Source organism: Cyprinus carpio, chromosome A5, assembly GCF_018340385.1.
Source record: "Cyprinus carpio isolate SPL01 chromosome A5, ASM1834038v1, whole genome shotgun sequence".
Classification (NCBI taxonomy): Eukaryota; Metazoa; Chordata; class Actinopteri; order Cypriniformes; family Cyprinidae; genus Cyprinus; species Cyprinus carpio.
In genome coordinates this window covers 12,221,182-12,227,142 of record NC_056576.1, presented here as the reverse complement: position 1 = coordinate 12,227,142, position 5,961 = coordinate 12,221,182, and positions in this window count along the sequence as shown.

Below are 5,961 nucleotides of genomic sequence, written 5' to 3'. Positions count from 1 at the left end.
AAGTAACCTCATCTGGATCCTTGGCGGCCTTTGGGATTTTTTAACAAAATTATTCAACTTTGAATAATGTCACAATTTTTATCTTTTTTTATTATCCTCATTAAATGAATCCTATAATACTTGCCCTAATAAGAACAGGACGGAGGTAGAGCTGTCTTACTCTCTCTTTTCAGAAGGGAATTGCAGTGGCCCGGTTCACGGTGCCTGAAAGGGCCCTCTGCACACACAGGGCCACAGAGGCACACACAGTCAGAGACTAGAGAAGCACTATCAATGCTGCAATTATCCCTGATTACCAACCAGGATGACTTCACGCTCCAGGGCTCTCTGAACCCCCCGCCCGTTCGGTAAATCTCTTTCTTTCTCCTCTGGAGGCCCTCCTTTCCCAAGTAACACTGCAAACAGCACATCAGAGTGCCAGTCAGCGCTAACTATAATTCCCTCTGAAAACAAGCCATCACGCAAGACATGGTGCTCAAATGACGGTGAGCTGCGATTGGTCCATATGTCTTCTTAAAGCCAAAGAATATGAGAGGAGCAGCTCGTCGAGATTCTATACAGGTCTAATCATTTATTCGTATGGACAGGCATAAGAGGCCTATTGTTCCTGACCCATTCGTCTCTTCTTTGTTTTGCATTAGTGATTTGGCATTTTCAGCAAGATGCTAGTAGAACTGGGTTACACTTTACCAAAACTTTAATTAACTTGCATTATATGTTTTAACGACACCAGTACATTCATACTGCGATGCAAATACTCAAGGTATTCCACGGTGCCTGAGGGCCAATCTGCACACAGGGCCTAGAGGCACACACACTCAGAACTAGAGCACTAGCAAGCTGCAATTATCCTGATTACCAACCAAGGATGACTTCCGCTCCAGGGGCTGCTCCTGAACCCCACGCCCGTTGGGTCTCTTTTCTTTCGAGGACCCTCCTTCCTTTAACACTGCAACAGCATATCAAGAGTGCCGGTGGCGCTAACTATATTCCCTCTGAAAACAAGCCATCACTCAAGGGCATGGTGCTTCAGGATAGGTGCAGCTGCTGATGGTCCATATATCTTATTAAAGCCATAGAAGATGGAGAGGGCGCGCCTTCGTGTGAGATTCTATACAGAGGTCTAATGCTGTTATTATTATGGGCCAGCTAAGGAGGCCTGTGTTCTGACTCCAGTCTGTCTCTTTGTTTGCATTAGTGATTGGGCCAGTTCAGTAGATGCTAAGTAGAACCAGGTTAAGCTTTACCAAAACTTTAATTAACGCATTATATAATGTTTAATGGTAGTAATTCATACTGCAGATCTGAAATACTCAGAGTATATATATATATATAGATTATTTATGTGTTTAATTTGTTATAATTGTTTTGTTAGTTAGTGTGATTTTGTAAATTAGTGATTATTTTGCTTTATTTTGGATATTATTGATTATTTATTTTTATGTATACTTGTTATACGACAGGTAAACATATGGCATGAGTTTGAGGTGGAACAGTATTTGTTTAAACAATGGAATGGTTGGAAAACCGGTTTGGAAGAATATGATTATTTTTTTCTGTGTATACATTTGGTGCTTGCTAAATATGTCTGATTCATTCATCTTTTTTTTTTTACAAGATTTCCAAAAGATTGAAATTAGAACTACCACGAATTATTGATAAAAAAAAAAAAAAGTAAAAGTAAAACAACAGAAGTTAAAAATTATTTTAATTGATTAAAATGGCAGTTGTGGCTGCCAGAAATTCACCGTCATAAATATGCAAACATTTTAAAACTGTATACAGGTCAAAATGACATTTGAAATATAAAAGCATATTTTATTTCCTGAAATCTTATTAATATAGACCAAAAAAGTACTAACATTTTTGTTTTTTTTACCTTTATAAATAGACTCACATCCATCTTAAAATGCAGATGGTGCAAGAAGAGGAAACAATTTTTTCAATAAAAAGCCCATCAAATGCAATCTGTCCACAACGGAGCAGAAGAGATATATCAATTTACATTTTTTTTATTGTAAATTGTTACGTTGAGTTGTTAGTTTTTAATTCCAAAAACTGGAACATTCAACAGTATTTTACTGTAAACTTTACATGAAACGTCCCATGAAATATTTTAAGAGTATTTCACATTAAAATTACTTATTGCTAACCACTTAACAGGTTTTTATGATTTTAGTCTTTTTACATTTTAAAATAGCGATAATTTTTTACTGTATTATTTTTAGGTTCCCCAAAACACAGACACAAAAAACACAAACAAGATATTTTATCTGGTATTCGGTTAATCAACATTAATTATCATTATTACAATATACGAGTGCAACGATCGACAAGAGAATGATTTTTTGTCATAATATTGTCGCCTATATTAAGCTCCTGTTTTTTAAAAATACAGTATAATTTAGATACAATTTTAAACAGTCAGTTGTTATTGGCAACAGTTTTAAGTATTTTGATTTGATTTAAATGAATTGGTTGAATTTCAAGGTATTTGACATTAAAGACCAACCCAGACACAATTATGAAGTTGGTGAAAAAATTGCCCTCACTAAATGTAAAAAAATGCAGCTGATAAATCAATTATCAGGGGGCAACAACTGGCCCTTATGAAAATTTAATTTCTGCCCTGGTCCATCTATTTCGAATAACAACTAAATCCTGCACTCTGAATGTAGGAGTGGCAGAAAACACGAGAAAAAGCAAGAGAGGGAAGAGTAGTCCTTCGCTGCAGCGACTTCTACAATCCATTAACCTCAGCAGAGATCGAACATAAAGATGACAGCAGCAGGGAGGCAGAGATGAAAGCCCCCAGGATCAGTGGAGGCAGACGCACATCTTTCAAGCGAACAGAACTACACTACAGGAAAAAGACAGCGTGCCACCTCTGAGATGTTTATAGACTGTTACAACTCTGGTTCTTCTAACCACAACCTGAGCGCCTACTTCCAGAGCGCATTTTATATACGAATCACCCCTTATTCTGCAAACAAACAGTACTGATGGACTGAAAACGTAAAAAATAAAAAAATATGCTTGAAAGACTCGCATTGTGAAAGCGAATGTAGGCCATGGCTGACTTCAGGTGTACTGCCTGTATTCCTTGCTGCTACAATGTTTGTCGTCAAAGCAAGCGGGGGGCTTTATGAGCTAATTACAGCAGATGAATACGGAAACTCCAAGCATGTTCAGCATGACCAAAACAATCACTTTTACATGGCTTCTCTGCAGAGACACATTGGATCTCTGTGGACATGCACTGTAGCATTTTTGCTGTTTTCCTGAGGAGAAACACTGTAGCAAAGTATTTCAGCTGCTCCGCGACATCAATGTTTTGGCTTCAGTGTTTCAAACTGCTCAACATGGGAAGCTCCACATTCAATAAATCAGTCAAAATATCTTTTGGACTATGTTTTGGAATGTAATTACAGTCAGTTGAACCACTGAGACAAGGTGAATGATCGTTCATGCAATAAACATTAATTTAACAACACAAGATGTGTGACATAAAATCCTAATGTGGTTAGAAAAGAAGAAGAAGAAGAAGAAGAAGAAGAAAAAAAGAAAAAGAAAAAAACTAAGAAGAATTCCAGTGAAAACACATCAAATGTGAGCTGTCACAGAGAATTTGGGGAATGTGAATATTATGTTTTAACTTAATTATAAGAGGACTCAAAAATTTACATTTAACAGTATTAAAATATAAAAATGTTGAACAGTGACTGCAAACTTTAAGTGATAAAAATATGTTGCATGCTTTACTTGTCAATTCAATTATGTTAACCTCATAAATATGCAAATAGCAATTTTAACCCAGGGTTTGCAGTGTGCAAACTCAAAACCTGACTACTCAAAACTAATTACTAATGTATAATAAAGTATAAAGATTGCTAGGTTAAGTTCAATCAGGATTAAGGTCAAATTTAAGTCTAATTCTAACTATTCCACTTGAAAACTCATAGCCGCGCCCTATCTGTAGGTATATTATCTCTGCAAGTACTTCTCTGCAATTACAAAAGTTCATTTTCCACACCTCCCAAAACTGCTTCCGTTCATACGCATGACAATTTTGTCCCGTTAGTAATACAGACAAGGTCAAAGCAAAGGCGTGGGTTTCTCAATAAATTCTTGAAATCATTTTATTTTGACACCTCAAAACAAGAAGGGAATGAGTATGTGGTACATTGGGCATGTAGACACAGCTGTACTGTTACATTTTTTTTTTTTGTGTAAGCTCAGAGAAAACCAAATTGGTTACGACGTCATAATAATTGGCACTTCATAATCTAGACCAGATAGCCAGCTTTTTGCCCTCCGCCAGAAACCCCTGTCGACTCACTTGAGTTTCTAAATTCAATTTACCGTTTGAAATTTGTACTGACAAAAGAAATGCTAATGTTAACGCCAGGGAACCGCTGTGGCCCATCCAAGTTTTTCTCTTTATTTTTCCCCCCCTCTCTGTCCCACAAGGCATTAGTCTTCTCAGTAATCTAAGTGCAGTTACATTCACAGGAAAGTCACAGTCGGAATAAATATTTCAGTGTTGAGACGTAAGCTTACGAGCGGCCTCAACCCGCTCAAACCGCTAGCACAAAGCTGAGAAAAACGCTCGTCACCCTCTCTTTCCACCTCTGTTCGAGAGAGGCCATGATTGTTTTTTATCAGTTTCAAAAACAGGAATGGTCACCAGCAACACCTCTGATAGTATTATTCGCTCTCAAGTCCACATTTAATGGTCTCACGTGTACTTCGAAACTTCAAAGCCGTGAGGGAAGAGTCAACTTTGATCCCTAACCAATCAAGAACAAGCTTTTCCAACAACAACAGCTCATTTTCAGAGTCTTTATATGATGTTCCTTTTGAAACAGACCTGATCCGCCGAATCTTGGTTAATGAGGGCGGGCTCATTTCAAAGCTGTCAACAACCAGTTCTCTTATACATCTTGCTTATGTGGAGATTGTTGATTCCAGTGGTAGGGTAAATAAATCAGAATTCTGTTGTTTAGCTCTCGGTGGTGATTAACACAACCATGAGAACAGCAGAAACTTATACGGCAGCCAAAGGAGAAAAAATCTAAATAAAAGTGACCCTTAACGAAACATTAAAAACCTAAGCATTTTACACTCTTACTCCCTTAGCAGCCAATGCATATTATATACTACAAATATATATAAAACAACAAAAATAAGGTTTCAAGTCGCTTCATGTCTTTAATCACATTATATTCAAATGTCTAATTTCCAACCTGCCTAGACTTTCACGACATTTTTACACACCAAGCAGTGGCAATTTCTATGAAAAAACAATTAACGCTAAGGTTTTTTCCCATTTTATTAATCATCATAACGTTACCTAAAAGCACTGATCTAGTGTGCCTTTTTGGTCTTTTGAACATGTTGTAATTGTGCACATACCATTACCGCTTACAGTGTTTTGTGAGCACAGGTTAAACTGTAAAATTCTTTTAAAAAATTAGACAACCATGGTGCTTTTACAGACCATCATCCTTCATCAATCATGTTAATCCAATAGTTACTTGCGATGCGTGGGGAGGCAGAGGAGGCCATATTTACTTCTTTAAACCAAAAAAAAAATAAATAAAAATAAAATTAGTCTGATAAATAATTAATAGGGAAAAAAGAGTAAACAACGGGAAAACAACAACAATGAAAAAATTCCCTCTTGGCAAAAAAGAGAAAAAAGAAAACAGAATCCACATTTAGGAACAATTCCAATTCCCTAGCCAGCAATTCCTTCTCCCAGCTCTGAGCCGAGAGGCACCGATTAGGCTTTTCCAGCATTCCACCCAACCATGTTTTGATCCAGATCTTCCCAAGGCAGTGCTGCTTTGAGCAGGATCACAAACTCCACATGCAACATCTAGGCAATGGCAACAACTGCAGTTTGCGATTAAAGATTTTCCAGTCGCTTTTTATAGTTGGTCAGGCCCTCGTCTCTTC